General features: G+C 35.2%; 1 long non-coding RNA gene across 1 annotated transcript; it reads left to right on the top strand.

The window, feature by feature from the left end:
• Nucleotides 1-1,851: 1,851 nt before the first annotated feature.
• Nucleotides 1,852-16,426, top strand: LOC122334677. The gene is made up of 3 exons (XR_006248803.1): nt 1,852-1,880; nt 11,686-11,774; nt 16,338-16,426. It is a non-coding gene; the product is annotated as an uncharacterized LOC122334677 (long non-coding RNA).
• The last annotated feature ends 4,237 nt before the right edge of the window (nt 16,427-20,663 follow it).

Here is a 20,663-nt window from a genome sequence, read left to right as displayed (position 1 = left end):
TGTTTCTAGCATATAAAAGATAAATTACAGAATCACCTTAGTTAAATGGAGCAGAAATGAGCTAGGACAAACAACATTTTATTGCTAATAAAAAAAAGGGAGAATGGAGTAAACATCTTCAATTATTAATAGGAATCTTCCTACAGAAGGATGTTTTGAGAGAATTGATGTGGAATATGACGGTCTGCTTTTTATGTAATTTGATTGAGACGCTTCAAATAGAAGTCATTTTGATGCATGGTCTTGTTGTACATTTCCCACCCACTTTCTGGCAATGACTATCAGCTCTCCTGCCACCCTTTCCTTCCTCCTCCCGTTTTGGCCTTTTCCTGATCTTCAGCAGCCCCAGTGTGCAATGATCTAGGCTGTCTGGAGCGGAAGGGCTCTACTGAGCTGTGTCCTGTTTCTCTGCGGTTGCATAACTTCGATTAAGTACCAACGAAAGCGGATCTGGAGAAGGATGAAAATCTCAATAAAAATGTTGCATCAAAGTTATAAAATTATGGAATGTATGAAAATATTGGCTTTCAGACTTTCAGATTTGATTATGCTGAAATTTGAAAAGTCCTTGTGAAGACTGTACATCTTTGAAAATACTGTTCTCGATTGTTCTGTTGCTTCACAGGTTGCACATACATTTTATTAAGTCGTTGTCTAGTTTATGCATATTATATGAGCTTTTATCCATATCTCCTTGTTACTCTCTCCCGAGGTGGTTGCGAGCCTTGTGATTTTGCCCTCAGTTCTCTCAAGTTATTAAGACATCTGTACTGCATAATTCACAAACTCTTCCTCATCATGCTTTTATCATTTCTTGTTTTTTTATTATGACTTTGAAGTTAGAAAAATGCTCACCAGCTCAGCGCTTTGTGATCTACAGCTCTGTGTACAGAGGGTAGATGTAAATGTTACCTGGGAAAAGGCTCCTATGAACAACAGCAAGCAGCAGTGAGTTTGAGATGAGATGATGCTTGTTTCTCTGAGACTAAGAGAATTTTATTGTATGTTTTTTGAGATTACATAACATATAACTTATTTTATATTTCATAATTCAGACTAATTATATTATTTAAGAGCTCTTTTACACGATCTGTATCAGTGAAAACAGAATCAAGACAATGGACAATGGTATGATTGCATAAATCTATAATAGCAACACAAATCAATATGTGGTAAATTTGCTTTATAAAAATTGATGGCTGGGAAGATAATAAGAACAGGCAGCATTGTATTGAATTGTATTGTATTGTGCGTTTATTTTAGTGTCAGGGGCCTAAGTAATGATTGTTTATGTATTTATCATTCTTAAATATATCTTCCAGTGTGCTTTAGCTAAGAAAAAGAAATTAATTGCTCATGTGTAATATCTCTTGTGTTCAAGGGTTTCTGTAGGCTTGTGTATATGTGCATGAGTCGGTGTGTTAATGTATTTATTGATGTAGTTCTTATTTGCACACACTGACAGCACTGTTCTGTATTAGACAGGTCTCTTTGGTTTCTTCTTCTTGCTTTCATTAATATCTATACCTTACTCTGTTTCACACTTCACCGCTTTAATGTGTTGCAGTTTTATGATAATGGCAGCACTCTGCTTCTCTGCTTGCCAAACACGTCAGGATTGTGATGACCTGTGGTCTTCCTCTCATGCATCTTAATTTAATCCCAAATCCAATCTGAGCCGCGCACTCCAACACAGTTTTACTTGTTAAGATTTATAATATTTTACATTCCAGTCTTTATCATATTGCATAATGTTTCCTATATATAGCTTTGATGATATGCTCCATATTGACCTTTAACTTAGTTTTTTTTCCATGCAGGTCTCTCCTTCTTCTCTCGGGTGCTGGAAATCATGCGAGGATGAAGCTCGGTTTGAGCAGGTCAGTATTCGCCTGTGCTATAACTCAATAACGCTCAAGCGTGACACTAACACTGTCGACTCAGAGCAGCGAAACGAGATATACGCTCGAATTTGATTTCTCTCTTCCAAAGAGAGGATGGGGTGAAGGAATCACTCGAGGAATCAGCCCAGCTCAACCGTGACCAAACACATTGCATTTAGCCCCACTGAATCCTATTAATGTTGTTTGCACAGACCTCAGGCAGGCGACGCAGCAGTATGAAGTGGCAATAAAGCTTGTGGATAAACCAGCTGAATTTCTATTAGGCTAATACAGCTTGTTGAACGATGGCTTTTTTTACTCTGAAATGTCCCTGCAGGTCTAAGTCTCATACTTAGATTTGATAGTTTTCGTTGCTCTCGTGCTATATAATGTCCCCCACAAGTATTTTCTGATCTTGTACCAATTTTTATTTGCATTAAAAATAACTTGCTAGTTTAGTCTTGCTTTTTTATGCACTTTGTATATCCTAATAGTAGGCTGAAATTCAATTATGTTTTGCTGTCGGTTGTGATGGGGACTCCTACACCACTGTTAGCATCGTCTCACCTTTGTGATTGTTGTTTTTTTTCCAGTGCTGCAAACAGCAAGTGTATAAAAATGCTCTTGGGATTCTATTTAAAAATCAAGTGCATGCTTCTTTTTGTTGATTGGTCTTTTGTCTATGTTAATAGAGATGGCGGAGTTCCTACTGTGTGTACAGTAAGATAAGAAAGAGAGAGTAATCCATTGGTGAGTAAAACAATAAGCAGAACAAAAAATAATAATAATTTGAGATTATCTAAATATGGAAGAATGACATTTTTTCTGCTAAGCGGGCTAGGAAGCATAATTAGCTTTTATATAGCTTCCATGTATGCCCCCATGACCTTTTGGTTGAACTCCGTCCTCTTCATTTCCTTTTAATCTCTCACTCATAGTTTTGTGGTAATAGTTTAATCATTACTGGGTGGTTGGAGAAGGCTGTTACACACTTCAGATCTACTGAACCCACTCTCCACTTACAGCACGATTACATCACAGATTTCATACAGCTTAGACAACACTAGTACTGTAGGAAATGCAATCGCTCTCTTTTTATCCCTGTTTCTATATTCTCTTTATTTAAAAGCATGTTTGTGTTTAGCACCAGCATTGTTTTTTCCATTCAGGTTTTTAGCATGATCAGGTTTCATGTTCATCAGAAGTAAAGTGGCTTTTTAATGTACCTAACACTGACATTTACTAAAAGCAGGGCACTAACAGAGAGAAGAGATGTTTGTGTTAATTTTCTATTGATCATGACAGTTTTTTTATCATTTGAGTATCACTGACGATCAAACAGCAGTATAACTGGGCATGTATTCAGACACACTGTGCATCTGAGCACGGTTTGCATTGCTTGATACAGAATATCTACATGCCAGCTTCCAGATTAGTTTGCTGCATCTGCACAACATAAAACCAACAAACAAGATGTTTTTTTTTCATAATTCCTTCAGTAAACCAAGAACTAAAACAATACAGACAGTTTGAAAACTCTCAAGGTGTATCTAAATTCCCATACATTCGTAGTATACCACCATCTACTGATGTAACATTATAATTTTTGCTTGCTTTATGGCAAATATGCACATTTGTACATAGGTCATAAAGGATAATTCTAAGAATGAAAATTGTCAGAATTTTCTCTCATGCCATATTCTATCTGTAAGTCTATTGCTTAATGCAATGTTTTTTGTACATTTTGATGCATTATGGTTTCATAGACTTAATATTAGGACAGAAGTCTCAGGTTTCAAATTGAATTCACCCTACATCTCTGTTAACATACTTTTTTTATTTTGCTTCCTCATTGTATCCCACCTCTTGTGTTCTCACAGTACAAAATCCAAATATAGCTAAATTTTAATCCTTTTTATCTAATCCTGCTATGTGCAGCTAAGTACACCTTTCAGGGCTCCTGCCAGCTGTACTCATTGTACACTCTCAAATAGACTATTCATTTGAATAAGAATGGACCCAGATATTGTTTATGCATGAGCAATTTTTATTTTATCTTCAACAAGCTCACAGACACTGGAAAAGACAAACACACATAATTTGTACATAATTTAACCAGATATGTTTTGTTCTCATAGTAAAATGCTGCATTTTCTCCACACGATCTTTGGTTCCTTTTATGTAATATAAATAACATCTAAACACTTCTCAATGCTGTGTGGTTTATTATTGCAGTGCTGTGGCACACTGCTTTAGGCCTGTAACTCTGATGTTGTCTGTGATGGACAGACAAGGTTCAAAGCAGACGGTTTGCTACAGCTATGTACGAAATTGCCCTCCTTTACATCAGCTCTGCAGGAGTGCCTGTCTTTAAAACATTGATTTTATCTGCAGGAGTCCAGTAAGAAACTCTGTTGTTAACGACAGCTGATGTGAACGCTGGCACTCGCACTGTTTAAGGCTTTTCTTGTGGTGGATGAAACTTCAGTGGGTAGAATATCTTGTTTAGAGGCGTACAGATTCTATTGCCTGCATTTCAGCAGTTTAATAGCAAATATATAAAGAAAAAGAGTTTGACTGATAAAGAAAGATTTTGCTGAATCCTTTGAGGCAGCTAATTTCTTCTGGGAGATATTCTGGACATGAACTTCTGTACTATTTATATTCCAACATACATGGAATTAATTTGACTTGGTAGATGGTATAAACATTCCATGTAGATTTGATTTAAAAATAAATGTGTTGTTTTCAGAGAAAGGTTTTTATGTTAATAGTTAATATTTATTCAAGCATCTTTAAAATGAGAGGGAGGAACATGTTTCTGTTTTTTGTTTTGAAGAAAGTGTACTTGAACTTGAGTAATGGGGCTGTGGGAGTGCATAAAACAATAAATGTTGGGAAACACTATATACCAGGAAAATATGGGCCTTGTGAAATACATTTTCTATGAATGCTAATGAGTGAATTTTGAAGTGATAAACAAAGGTAATAAAAGTATGTTTTAAAAAAAAAAAAAATGCTTGTCCATAAATGCTAAAATGTGTATGCAAAAGATCATAAAGACCACCGCTGTTTTTGTATTAATGCATGCATATGCATTTAAGGATGTACACATGTAAAGACTGACAGAACAACCCCCACCTTATTACTCCTCATGCATTAAACTGTATAATCAAACACTCTCTGTTGGAGCTTGTTATTGCTGAAACATGCAAGGCTAGCCCCACTAGTTCATGTCCATCACTAAACTTCTACGCTTTTCACACTGCATCAGTGTCTCAGTGAAGAAATAAGAGTTGGTTTCTCATTATACTTATGGGGAATTGTCTCATCATGACCAGCAGATCTCATCTAATATGATTGTTCTCCCAAATGGCCCAATGAAGCACCAAATTGCACCAATCTCACTCTTTTGTCAGTCTAATTGTTTCTGTTCAGCTTTCCAGCAGTTTTAAACAACATGCTTCGCTGACATTTCTCTAAAATGTGAATTCTTGACCTTCACATTAGACGCTGTGTTTTTAATTTGAAGAGCTAACACATGTTGTTCAGAGAAACGATAATCCTTCAGTTCAGATCACTAATGAAAAGGGGGCAAATTAATTTGTTGTCCACCTGTGAACTGAATTTACTGAGTGATTCTCAGTGGTTCTGAAATAAGCTTATTTCTTTCCTGTGCCACATGTGCACATGCATGGTTAGTTGCATTTTAATTATTTATTTGCTTTAGCATTTCTCTGGTATCCGTGATCTAAGCACAACAAATTTTGTGCACCAGTTGAGAACCATTGATGTACAATAAACAAACAAAATTTAGTTAAAAACAGGTTAACATTTATCACGTGAACTCCCTTATTGCCGTGGAAGCACACAATCTGCATACTTGCACGCTACAGTGCTGCTGGCTTCTGGTAGTCTAACGTTACTGCCCCCTGTCTTTAGAATTCATAAACAACATACAGGCATGTGATGCATGTTTCTCATGATGCTTCAGAGATTTAATGGCAAAGAAAAAGATTTGAGCTTGCTGTGACTCAGAAGTGAGCGAGGTCACCTAGAGAAGTCTGCAGAGGTGAGATGTTTGAGTTGCTGCTGAGAAATCACACACTGTGAGGCCATATGGTGTAGAAAGGGAAGAGCGCAGAAGTAATGGCCACATTAAAGCATTTCAGATTACTATGTAAATCAAAACAATCTGTTTTTAATAAGCTTAATTAGCTGAAATGTTCCTGGGAGTTGGCAGCACACTGGGATTCTAAAATAGGAAGTGCTTTAACTTGTTGTATTAATGTCACAAGCGCCTTCAGTGGCAGGCAGTGAAATATTACACAGGTTGGAAGATAAATCTGAGCATAAGAGCTGAGAAATTAAGCCCAGGTAACTAAAATTGCAAGAAGAAGCGGCTAAACCATATAGTATAGAAAGAGACAGATAAACATGTAGGAGAGGAGGAGAAGGAAAAGTGAAGGGCAAGCTTAAAGCGAAAAGAAAACACCAGGGGCTTGATCTGAGCAGGCTGATTAGAGATGCGGTTTGATGTTAGGACCAGTGCACATTTTGTACTCTATAGTGGGGCATTGATTTTGCTGAAGTAGTTGGGTTTTCATGCATCTTTCTATTATCTAAATCACAGACAAAAAGAAAGAGAAGAAGTGGGGGGGGAGATGTGGCATGTCAAAGCGCAGATCCTTTGCCATTGAATAATTCACTCTCCGTGCATTTAAATGGTGAGTTTCTTAGAGCTGAATTGCAAACTCAAATCACCTCATGTCTTCATCACTGGAGCAGAGAGCTCTTCTATTCACTGCTTATGTAAGAGAGCCATTGGTGGAGAAAATTAATGCAAATAAGTAAAATATGACTGAGGTTGAAGATAAAATCAGGGTGCATGTTTTATATTGACATTGTTTGTGTTATTATTCAAAGCTCAAAGGAGGTCTTTGCAATTTGATCAATCATTCATATTTAATGTTTATATTAACTACTCCTGACTTGGTTCTAGTGTAGTCTCAGAACTTCAGTTGTCTCGTCTGACCTACTTATATATAATTGTTTGGATTAATGGTATAGTGATCTGCCAAAGCAAAAACAAAGGTTCCAAAAGAGTTTTTACAATGATGCAATGAAAGACAAGAGCCTTTTTGGGACTTTTCAGTGAACAGTTTGTAAAATAACCATTTTTTAGTCTGAAGAATAATGAAAAAATGTAAAGGACCTTTTCCCACCACCTTTGTGAAAGTCTCCATGGATGTTAAATGTTTATCATGGAACAACTGATAAAGAACTTTAATTTTTATTAGTGTAGTAATGCTTTAGCATGATAGAGATCATTTAATATATTGTCACTATAATGTATTTTTTATTACATGATTCTATGAACTGCTGCAAATATAAAATTATCAAGTAATCATAATTGTTTGGTTTTTTTTTTTTTTTTTTTTTTATAAATGTTTTACTACCTGTACATTATCCCTTACAGATTTATTATGAGTGCAATATAAACACTGCCTGAGGTTAAGAATGATGAGGAAAGATTAAGAATGAACTGTTATCTCCAGTGAAATAGAATCCAGTCAAACAAGACACTGAGCTCAAAGCTTCTGGCTCCAGGATGGGCAGATATGTTTTTTAATTGACATAAAAATGCTTCAAACTGGATTGTTCCATAACCTGTCCGGAACAGTATTTTTATTTTTTATGTAGGTTTTATGTACAAACTATACAAGTGATTAAAATCTTCTTATCATAAAAATGATAATAATCTGCTTCCATTTATAACATTGGAATTTTATACACATTGCAGTCATTTTGTTAATTATCTAATCATACGTAAACATCTAAACATCATTTCACAAGCAAATTTGCATAATTAAAACCTTTTTGATGGTATATTAAATATGAAGTTTATAATTCATACCATATTTCCTGTTTTAACCATGAATATAAATGGTGGTGAAGCTTATGCTTAGAACGTAATGTGAGAGAATGTGTCATGCTATTTTTGTCCAATTAATTTTTATTTCCTGAGGTTAATTAGTCATGGTGGGGAACTGTGAGCTAGCTGGTACATCTTTGTGTTGATGAATGCAGCCTTCTTACAAATGCTGTTACAAAATATCTCTGAGCTGCAGATCATTTTTTTAATCAGTAGCCTTATCATCCACAAAGATAATTCAGTAATATCACTCATCTGATTTGCATCTTTGGGCACAGTCACTGTAATTCCTTCTATTCTGTTCTCTTCATAGCCGGCAGCATTTGTGAGGGTATTATTAATTATTGTAAAGGGTTTGTTGCAATTTGATACAAATTTGTTAGAATAACTTATACTGGCTTCAAAGTGAATTATCACACAATATTTTGATTGTTTATTTCAATATTTAGCCATCTAACATATATTGTGATTCTGACTGAAGGCAATATGTCAACAGTTATTTTCAAGCTATGTTCTGTAAAAATGGCTGATGACTTTACATCATACTTAACAAACATAAATGCTACAAAATGAGATTTGCTGAAGATTACATGTAACGGTTATTAAATGATTCATATTTTTAAAGACAAACTGTTAATTACTGTTATATTTTGCATAACTATTCATTTCTAATTGTGCCGAGCTTTTAAATATGATTAAATATCTCTGGTATGCTCGTGTGATAACGATTGGGATTTGTTTGAAGCATATGACTTTATGCAGCTTGTATACATATTTTTTTATACTTGGATTTTTTTAGATCCACAGGGAGCATGAAGCAGGTTAAAGAGATGACCCTACCTCAACTCTATTTTCTTAATTTTTGCCAATACTCTCAGAACCGCCTCTTACCTCAAGCTTTCTAATAAACGTACTAAAGGCCAAATGTACACAAGAGATTTTAGAGATGAGCGAGTTTAAAATAAGCCCTCACTGCCAGCTATTCCTTTCTCACTAATGAGCATCACCATCTCCTATTGTTTATTCTTCTTCATATTTTACTGGGAGTGAATATAGATGCTGCAGTGGAGCTGAGGATTTGAGGGGAAAATCCTCATTGTGCTTGGCTGGACTTTACCCCCTTGGGTATTGGGCTCAGACCATGAAGCTAAACAAAGCGCACAATTTCTGCATTATTCCATCAGCGGCTCCTCCCTGTAGATTTAGCATATAGACCTATGCTGCAGTCTGTGCAGCTGCTCGAGCGAGAATGGAGACGGTTTGAGACATCTAGTAAATCTCATACACATACTCCCTTTAGCCTTCGTGTTTGACATGACTTCACAGTTTCCATACATGCAACATGATTCCCCGTGTTTCCGCTTTATAAAATGTTCAGTTGTAGTCCTGTGTTTGTATCTGGTACACATCTCTCGCTCTCTAGTGCGAATCATGTCTCTCATCGCATTAACTGCTCATACTGTGATGAGTACCCATAATGTTCAAATAGAAAAATGATCCTAATGGGTTTGGAATTAAAGACTGTGGGTGTCCTGTTGATAGAAGTTCACTTTTGTTTGTGTATTTTGGTGTGTGTGTGTGTGTGTGTGTGTGTGTGTGGTGGGTGTGTGTGGGGTTGATAACAGCATTCCATCACAACAACCAAACTCAACAAATATTTTTTTTTTCATTAAGTTTCATTTAGATTCTTAAATACTTTATTTCCTTGTGTAAGCCTCATTTGCATAGCTCATTGACAACAAGCTGTTGTAAAATTGCAATTTTCCCTTTTTTTGGTTGAAAGTTACTGTATTTGTGTTTTTATGCACGGCTGGATGTAATTCTCCTTTTAACGCAATATTTCTGCACACGAGTGAAGTTTCATCTATAGTCAAGGTGCCATCTAGACCAGGAGTTCAATTTTAGATACAAAATTATCACCCAATTGCCCTGGTTCATCTAAACCATTTCTGTATACTGATGTAACCAGTGGCCTTATTATGTTGTATTTCCTTTCATATTTGCTCCCCTTGCTATTTGTTACAGGATTACTGTATGTTTACTTTTTAAAAAGAAAAGGAAATTGTCATTGAACCTACTGCAGACTTGTTTTTCCCTAGTTTTGAAAAACCTCACTAAAATGTAAGCACGTAAAATATTAGTGTTGAATTTTTTCTTAGTTGGAAGTATTAAGGTCATTTAAAGTGCCTCTGTTACGAGTCATGAAATGTTCACATTTTGGTTTTGGGAGTCCCAAACAACAAGTTAACGTGAATGCAAGGTTAAAAAAACACTTTAATTTTCTTAAAATATGCTTTTATTTTTAACTTATTTGTTCAGTGACTCCCAATCGATTCATTCAACAATTATTTTTTCTAAACACATTTGGTGATTGGTTGATTTCATTTAAGGCAGTGTTTGTGAGCTTTTAATGTTCCGAAAGTGCCACCTAGTGGAAAAGAATGAATATGCATTTTCATTCAGACCAAAGCAAAAATCACATGAGAGTCAATATGCTAATATTTCATGTTGACATCACCATTTAAAAAAAAACGTCTAATTTCAATGATTCAAAGTCAACTCTTTCTTTTGAGAGACAATAACTTTATACACGGTGCACTTCCAGATTTAACATCTTTGCATTATGTTTTCATTCACTTAGAGCTGTGTTACACACTGCATGGAAGGTAATTAAAAAAATTAATTATAGGGGCACTTTAAAATTAATGAATTTATTCAGCAAGGATCCATTTAACTGATCTAAAGTGAAAGACATTTATAATGTTGAAAAATTATTTTGAACTTTATGATTGAACTCCTTATGAATTACATATTGTTTATTTAAAATGTTAATTACGTATGTCAAATTTGTGATGAAATTATGTTCTGTAGACATATAGCTATTTCACATATTATATGTTTACTCCATACTAGAAAAAGAGAAAACAACTGTGTGTTCCACAAACACGTCGTTATCACTTCTTCAATTTTTCAAGACTTAATTTGCCTGTCGAATGCAGCTGTCACTCCTGTAAATAATCCAGCTTTGTGTTCAAAACAGGATTAAATAGAAGTGTCAACCGCATTCACCTGCAAGTGGCCTCTGTGACTTTATTAACCTCACAACAACAAATCTCATTTCCTAGTCAGAGCATCCTGGCCAGTCTCTGCACTGAATTATTTGGCAAGAAACACTGTGGTCCCACGGCCTGGCAGCGGAGTACCGCTGTTCTCCATAATCGCAGTGAAACAGAACGCCTCAGCAGCCCTCAGGGCAGCCCGTTTGTCTGTATAGATCAGTGTGCCAGATGGGAGTCCATGTTGTGGGATCTAATGCATCATCCCACTGTTAAGAGCCCTAGCAGCAGAAAAGACTCCTGCAGTGTCATAGATTGCAACAATTAGCTTAAAAGGGAACGCAAGTGGGTCATCTTTCAGTATCCTATATAATATTCACACTGAAGTCCACTGATGTTATTTAGATTGAAGCTTGGTAGGGAAAAACAGATACATTAAATTATGTTCCTTATAGATGCCTGTTGTTTAAAACAGCATAACATTTCACATTTGCAACTTTGTATCTCTTTCTGAATCGTAAACAAGCATGGCACAGTATTGATAACATTCAGATGCTGAATCCCTGTTGTGTTATTAATGATTTCCTGCAGATCAGTTCATTTTTAATTCAGATTTGGGTTTTATTGGAATTCCATTAAGGGATTCAGATAATTAGCTTGTTTTGGTTGATATAATAAGAAATTAGAGCCAAACAGTGTGGTATGGCACTAGAGCTCTTTTTATTCCAATATAATGTGGATAATTAGCATGGAAAGCTTATAGTCTGTTTATAGACTGAACAGATTGATTTTAGTTTGGTTTGTTTTCCAGGCATTCCGTTGGCCAATTGGGAGTCAAGTGGACGGCGACGAGATGCTGGAGATTCAAGTGTTTAATTATAGCAAAGTCTTCACTAACAGGTATGGGAATTCAATAATTTGATCAGCTAAAAAGGATTTATTGACACATACCTCTATAGATTTGAGGGTATATGTTTAGAAAATGCAATCTAATTGACGTGTACAAGAATTATTGTAGTCCTAAATCTGAACAAGGTGTTGAGTGAAGCAAGGCTATAAACAAAACCTAAAATACATTTACTTAATTCAAGTAATTAACATTAATGGCATCGACCTGTGGTCTCCAAATAAACTCCAGCAACACAGCACAGTTTATTTAAATATTCTCTTAGACAAACAAAGTCTTGTTTGTTTTGCACCAATTCTTTTTTATTTCCATCTGACCATACAGGATCTCATAACTCATAATTACTGAACTCTTTGTAATGCTGGTTTTCATAATCATTCTGTTTTGATGGTTCATTTGCAGTGTTGACAATTTGAGGTATTTTGAGATATTATTACACATGACAAATAGAAGGGCGAGGCCACATTTGACATGACGCAATTCTTACCGAATGGTTTTTTAGATTTTAAAAATAATTTATAAATAATGAGTGGAATGTTTTCTTCGGTTTATAAATAATAAGATGTTTTAATATTAATGTTTTATTATTATTTTTTATTAGTTTTCTTTATAATTTACACTTTATGAAATATTACTTAATGAGAGATCATGCACAGGATAGAGATGCATAGCTTCTGTTACGGTATTTTCTAGAAGCATGATGGAATGCAGTACACTGTTTTTTTTTTCTGTTCTTGTACCTGTCAGTATTCACTTTTAAGCTTCCCCTCAGTGCTGCGGTGTGTTTCCATCCACTGTCTTCCTCTAGAGGTGGTGGATAGACTGACAGTCATTATTAGCTGTTCCTCACTGAATGACGTGCAAATTCTGTGTCCTGAAGAGTGTGACACTCCTGCTGATGCAGGCGCCAGTGTGTGTACACGTGTGGGTGTATATATGGTTAACGCCCTGCCGTTTCACAAGAACACGTCAGATTCTTGATTGAGCTGAGATGTTAGGTTTCAGTGGCGTTAAGAGATTCTCTCTTACTCTTGCTGGTGAGTGAGTCTGATGTCTGTTCCAATCTAAGTCAGTTCCATTTCAACCTGCATCTGTGTGACTAAGTAAATCAACAGCTGCCAGTAGAAAAATCTACCATGGCTATAAAGTTAATTTAATTATGGTGTGCAATTAATGGTCAGCGCTGTGTTTTGTGTTATCAGAAGCATTGTTTTGAGTTCACAGACAACTATTGTGATCTGAATGACACCTGTGAATAGATCACAATGTATAAGAACAGCTTCTGCTGAATAATTCACATACCACCGTGACATATGTTTACCACGCAGCTCATTAGCTATTTGTTTGTTATTTACAGATGTAATTTCTATCCATGATATGCATTACGTACTATAGCTGACCGTATCGACACACACCATGTGATATCCTGAGCTTTGCAAGCTCAGCAGATCGACAAAACACCAGGTGTGAGACCGTTGTGTAGCTCAGAAACTCTATCTTCTTTATGCAAGACTTTAAGGTTATACATTAGAGATGAAGATTTGCTATCCTTGAGAAGATTCATTCTACATTGCTTTTGTTATTTCACGACCAACTGACTCACCAGGTGGTGTCCTGCAATTCAGATCAATATGAGACAAAATCAATAACTCAAAGAGACAGTAAAATGTTACAAAAGACACAACAGTTTTTGTGCCTTATAAAAAAAAAATCTGAAAAATCACATTTGCAATACTTGAGTATCACATTAGCCTATAAGAATGATTTCTGAGGGATCATGTAACAATGAAGACTGAAGTAATGTCTGCTGAAATACCATGTTGATCAAGGGAAGGCAAAGAGGCATTCAAAGATGAGGAACGTTTAAGTGTCTTACAGAACCCCAAAAGTATGTGCAGCTTGTAAATAGTCACTGTGTTTTAAAAAGTAGTATGAGTTAGTTAAGAAGTAAGTTCGAGTCCAATGTAATGTAGCGTTTTATGTCAGTGGACGTATATCAGAAGTTGGGCTGCATTCGCTGATATAACTGGAAGAGAGAGCTGTGCAGGAGAGAGCACTCCTGCTCTATAATAGGATCTGCTGCTGATGGCAACTATAGTGAAATATGCAGAAAACGTCAAATTCTGTCTCCGACATGGGCACTCATTATATTACTCGCTAATAAAGTAAAAACTGCTTGGCACTTCCTTGGTATTACATTCATACATCCCTGCTTTGAATTCTTTCTTCTCAGTTTTGATAGGTGAAAAGGCTCATTGCCCTTCTCGGTGTTCTTTTTCTCTTCTAGCTTATTTGAACAATGCTTGAAACGTGATATTACGAACACATAGTGTGTCTGTTTGCCTCTTTAAAATGAATCGCTTGATGTATTCCCCATTTATTAGTCGCTTTGGATAAAAGTGCCTGCTAAATGTATAAATGTTAAAATTTTAATGCCAGTGGTGGTTATTTCCCTCATAATAGCAATAAAGCTAATATTATAAACAATAAAGCAGTAAAAAGAAGCCAAAACTTGTTATGGTTAACATTTAGAACACAGATCAGATCACAGATAATCAGAAATCAACTTGACTGTGTCATTTAAGACTAAATTTGTTTTAGTATATTGTAGGAAATTAATTTGGTAGTTAAGTAATACTGGTAGCCCATGTGCATCTGTGCTTTTGATACATGGCCTTTACATGGTTTTACATGACCTTTACATGACTGCAAATTAATAGATATTTTAGCTTTTAGCTGTTCATTTGTGAACCGTCACAGAATTAGTCAAAGGCTTGTGAATTCTCCAGTTCTGACCTCTTCAACAAAAGTCTAGCGACTTGACAAGGCAGGACGCAGTAAATTATGGAGCAGATGAAAGTCAATTGTCTGTTGTTTGTTCAGAGGATCAATAATGTATGTGGGGTCTTTAGAAAAGTTGATCGGGAGCCAGAACCTGATCCAGGATCAGTGAATTATTCACCCGTGGGTGCATGCGGTTCACTGACAGTCACAAAGCCATTATTTCACCACTGAACTGTCACATATCAATCACAATGGTCGTTTTTTCCTTTATCGAGGCCCTGTGGATGAACAATGGTGCTGAGTGTGTTCTTTCACATCCGAATACAGCTGCAGCTCAGAGGCAGGTGCTAAAACTGTTAGCAGTTTAAATGGATTGATGTGTTTTCTCATCAAATTGACTCACTGACTACATGGATAGACCTGCTTGTCTTTCTCTTGCTGACAGTGATGCAGTAATAGACAAGAGAGTGTGTAGGCTAACTACATGTGGCATTTAATTGGTCAGTCCAGAGGGTCTGATTGCTTTTCTTTACTGCCACGCACTTTTCTTACAGAGAGTTGAATTAACAATCAGAACAAAGACACATCACTATCCCCCATGTGTTTGTTGATCTTCTTATGTCTTAATTGTTTGCTTCTAAATTCACGACAGACATTGTTGTAACATAAAAAGCATGTTTTTTTGTGCTGCTGGGACTAAGAATGATTGCACTTTTTTGTTGTAATGTAGAAATTAAACTAGTCTAAATGTCTATAGATTTATAGAATGTCCACAGTGTACAGTACTGATTAAACAATAAAGAATCTATAGAATAATGTTATTTTTTCAACAGTACAGACAAATAACTAATATTTTTCCAATAATTTTTATGTGTTATGCTGTTAAAGGCTGTTTCTAACTAAAAATAATCAAGTAATGCTTTTGGGAAAAAGGAAATCTTGTGAAGTTCATGGATATCAGTAGTCTCATAAAAGCTGTTTTGCCTGAAAGCTATTTTCTGTTTTGAACTAATTAATACTTCTTAAAAACAGTCACAACAGTACTTACTTTTAAATTGTTACAAAGGGTTTTCTTAAATAAAAGGTGATATATTTAACTTTCTATTTATCAAAAAGTCTGGAGAAATGTGTTACATTTTCCACAAAATATTAAACTGCACAACCATCTACAATTGTGAAGCAAAACTTTCTTAAGCATAAAGGATAAAACCTTTGCTTTTGTCATCACAGTAATAAATTAAGTTTTAAAATATCAGAGAAAAGGCAAAGTTGTTTTAAAAAGAAAAGTTTGAATTTTTTTTCTTTATATTCTTGATCTTCTTTATATTCTGAAATCTTAGACTTTAAGCGATAGTATAATTAATCATCACTGACTGTAAGTAGTGAGCAGTAGTAGTAAATGTATAAAAAATATCGTCAAAAGATATCAAAAGATATCGTCTTTAAAGTTCATGATATTTGTCTCAGCTTTACACTTCAGTTATTTTAATTCTAGAGTCTGTTTTGTGTGTGTGTGTGTGTGTGTGTGTGTGTGTGTGTGTGTGTGTGTGTGTATGCATGCATGAATGTGTGTGTTTGTACAGTGTTGCTATTTTTCATTCTCTTTGTAGTTGTCACAGTGTATTTTCCTCACTGTGACCAAACCACCCTTATAAGTTCAGTGCACATTGGGCCAAACCAAAGTGAGTGAAGGGATGTATTAAATTGTTACATTTATTAAATTTTTTTGTGTGTGTGTGTGTGTGTGTGTGTGTGTGTGTGTGTGTTTGCAGGTTAATTGGCACTTTCCGCATGGTTCTGCAGAAGGTGGTGGAGGAGGGTCACTTGGAGGTGTCTGACACTCTTATTGATGACAATAACAGCCATACGGGTGAGACTTAAAGATCGCAGGCAGTGTGTGTGTATGTGTGTTTATGTTCTGGTCTGACAGATCAGAAATGCTCTTTTTTTTATATAACACACCCACTGACAAAAACATCCATTCACATATTTCACCACAGGGGTCTGGGTTTGCAAAACTTGCACAAAAAAATTGTTGTCATGGTTACATGTCTACACGGAGGCTATAAGGGACTATTCAGTTTTATTTCTCTCTCTCTGTGATATCCACCATCAGCTCTATGAAAAGATATATTGGTTTAGGGAGGTGTTATATTAAACTTTTTTTCTACATTAATCCTCCTTTGTTGATCTGCTGCATTTTCAGCTATGATAATGAACAGTGGCTTGTCCTAAGTCATGTTTTTGTTTTGCTTAAGGCGATACATTCATTCATTTTCCAGTATAATGAATAGAAGCTTCCTGAAACTAAATTAAAACATTGTGAATAGGAAAACAAACATTTTCAAAAATGAGAGGAGCCATATTCGAGCACATGTTCTTTTCAGACATTTCTCCTTCATTTTTATCCCTTACTCTACTCGGAGCAATACTTACACTATTGTAACATTTTTTTTCTTTTGAGATGATACCTCAAGAAAGCTTTAAATTTGTTTGGTTAATTAAAGAAGGGGTATCTAAGGTTATATCTAAGTAAAGTTGAAGCAGACCTCAGGTTCCCCCCCTTTGTTTGACATGCCCTTGGGAGAAGTGACCATCAGGCGGTTCACAGGGATAAGTTGGACAGAGGCTAAATTGTTCCTTGTTCCTTCTAATGAGTTTGTAAACATGAGAAGGAAAGGGTAACTGATGCTGACAGACTGATACTGGCACATGGGTTAGCATGACCCTAACCCTAACACTTAACTCTAACACCTAACCCTAAACCTTATCAGTCTACCTTTTGTTTGGCTTTGTCAGGATTAAACAAGTGTCCTTATTGCTTGTGAAACCTGTGAACTAGTGTTTATTTTGTCATCTATTTCAGTTTTTTACAGAACTTAAATTTGTGTGTATATATATATATATATATATATATATATATATATATATATATATATATATATATATATATATATATATATTTTAGCACTGCTGAATGATTGATCATGATTAATTACATTCAAAAAGTTTTTTTACATAATATATTTATATACTGTGTATTTTATTATGTATATATAAATGTAAAAACATGCATGTATATAAGAAAAATATTTATTTATATATTTTTTAATTTTTATATTTAAATGTTTCTTTATACATTAAAATATTTATATAGAATTTAAAACATAAGAATATGAATATATAAACGTATGCAAATGTGTTTTTAATATATACTGTATGTGTGTGTATTTATATATACAAAATATACATATATAATGTACAAAACATTTTATTTTGAACGTAAATAATCACAATTAATTATTTGGCGGCACTAATTATATAATATTATATTATTATTATATATTCAGTAGTCTTGAAAACAAGAAAAAGATTAAAATAAAGATTAAAAAAACATGTACTGGCTGTATTAATTATTTATTTTTCAGCTATTTATTTTATTTATTTTGTATTTCAGACAAGTATTTCCATAGAGATCAAATATCAAACCATGGATGGGAGTGTGAAGGTATGGAGCGATGGTGAATTCCTTGATATTCCAGATGACTGTGATGGAACTTTCCAGTTTGAGACAGAGAGTTTACTTTCTGGACGCAGCCAGAGCTCCGGACATCACCCGGACGATCTATCCACGGCATTCCCACATTTCTTAAGTAAGTGTTTCGTCTTATCCAGCCACAGTTAACACAGTCATCCTCAGTATGCAGTGGCACAGATAACTACCTGATGATAATAGTGATGAAGAAGATAATGAGGAGGAAATTAGATTAAGTAATAGTGCAGTAATCTAACCAAACACATACATTTGCTCATCCTATTAACAAATAATCTTATTAGCACATCTTTTCACCGTGCTGACATTTTTGCTGAATAATGAAGCCAAGGATGACTGGAATGCGTGGGATGTATTGATTTCCACTAAGCCTTCCGTTCTCCACAGGTCCTCTGATCTATAAATTCTAACCATACACAGACACAAACGTACTCCATCATGGTTTGTGCGTGGGCATCATTAGTGTTTCTGTATGGATATGTTTAAATACTGATGCATATGGATGATTACTGCTGAAAAAATCTATATTAGGAAAGTTGTTTAAAGTTAATCCGAGGTAAATTAAAGCAGACTCAAGAGGTATGTAGGTGGTTTTGGGTTGGTTTGAAAGCCCTGTTTCATTTAGATCTTGTATTTGATTTTGGGAATTAGTGAGTATTCAACCAATAAATCGTATTTTTATTGCGATTCTGGAAAACAAGCATTCTTTCTGTTTTATATTGATGTTGTCTTTAGAAAGTGTTTTAGGAGAGCTGTTCGTCTGTTCTGATTACCGTTGCTGCTTACTCGGTTTTTATTAATTATTTCAAGTAAATCTCCATGAAGACAATCTATTTAATTTTAACTTCAAATTATTGTGACTTCTTCACGCTGATAACGTAAAGTGATGCTCCTAGTTTGATTCATTTTATATCTGCTATCTGTTGATGTTGCCTCTGGATATGGGCCTTATCTTCATGCAGGAAACGTCTTGTTACAGAGCCATAAAGCAACTTTAGCACGTATTATTTAACTGAGTACATGAGAAGAGACAAGAAATTGTTCAGGTCTGAGTAAAAATAGCTCATTATTCATTGCATAGTTGGCATAGATGACAGCTGCTAAGTCAGACAAACACACACAACACACACATGAGAAACATAAATTACTGTTCTTAAATACTTTTTGCACACAAGCAAGCAAGGAATGTATATGAACATATTTTCTGTTCCTGAGTGAGCACACAAACACTGTCTTCATGCTTTATGGATGACTTTTGCGCTCACAAGGTTTTTCAAAGACCTTGAGACTTTTCAAAGACTTAGAGCCTATGTTTTTTTGTTTCAGTTTTCTTCCTAGTTATGAACGCAATATAATTTTAGGAATCTGGCTTTACTACTATTTTGCATTTCACAGCAATCAGCGTCTTTTTCCACTAAGAATTAATATTAATCACAAAATGTGTCTGTGTAACAGCCTGAACAGTTATCTTTAGAAATTTCATTTTAGACACTTAAAAGTTATTGTAACTTTATAATGTTTATTGTGATATTAAATACTAAATATTAAAGAATGACACTTTTTAGGTTACTTGACATTGACACTTTTTATAATATATCCTCTGTTCTCACTTGAACCTCATTCCTGGGGCTGTTTCATTATTGATTACAAGTCTTAGTTGTATATTTTTTTTGTTTTTTTGGAGTTTCTCTATGAAGAAAGTGTATGTGTGTGTGTGTGTGTGTGTGTGTGTGTGTGTGTGTCTGTTGTAAAGCGGGACCCAGTGGGACACGGTGAAGCTTCTGATCTGAAGTAACTGCTAGTCCTCTCTAATGACTAGACCTCTCTCTCTCTCTCTTTCCTCTCTCCCCATCTTTCTGCTTTATCTCTTTCTAGCTTTCCTCTTTTTACTCTCGCTTTCTTTCCCTATGGAATCATGAGTCTGCCTACTTGAACTTGCACTGAAACTGTGCTTTCCACACTCTGATATTCTGTATGTAACATTTCAATGTCCATGGACCATTGCAGGAAATAGTATGCCCAGAAAATAAAATAAAAAAAACATTTAATTATTCGAAAGAAACACTGATGGTGTTTTCTTTTATTTTGCATCTGGCAATGCATCTTGTGAAATGCAGGATGGCCCTGACCAATATCTGTATTGAACTAGGTATGTGGCTTGTATCCAAGGCTAGATTTAAATGGCTGAGATGGATTTCCATTACGACTGAACATGTAAATGTGTGATGTGTCTAAAGTCTTAAATTTAAAAAGGTTTTTGTTCTTTTTCTTTCACATGTTATTTGAAGAGCTCCACAAAAAAAGCACCTGCATCATTGAACCAGCGTGATAAAGGTTTTGATGCCTGGACCATCCAGCTTTTATCAGCCTTTTGTGTGCAACATCATTATCATATAGAGGATATTGCATGTTTATCCTCAGCATTAGAACAGGTGCTTTCATGTTTAGTAAAGGGAATTACCGACCTGCTGGGAAAAAGAGTTTAATCTGGCCTAAGATGGTTTATTAGTGACTCAGCCTGGCCCAGTTATTTTTTAATGGCTTT

Source organism: Puntigrus tetrazona, unplaced genomic scaffold (assembly GCF_018831695.1).
Source record: "Puntigrus tetrazona isolate hp1 unplaced genomic scaffold, ASM1883169v1 S000000622, whole genome shotgun sequence".
In the NCBI taxonomy this organism is placed as follows: Eukaryota; Metazoa; Chordata; class Actinopteri; order Cypriniformes; family Cyprinidae; genus Puntigrus; species Puntigrus tetrazona.
Note: the sequence above shows the minus strand (reverse complement) of the source record. Positions and strands in the feature narration are given on the sequence as shown.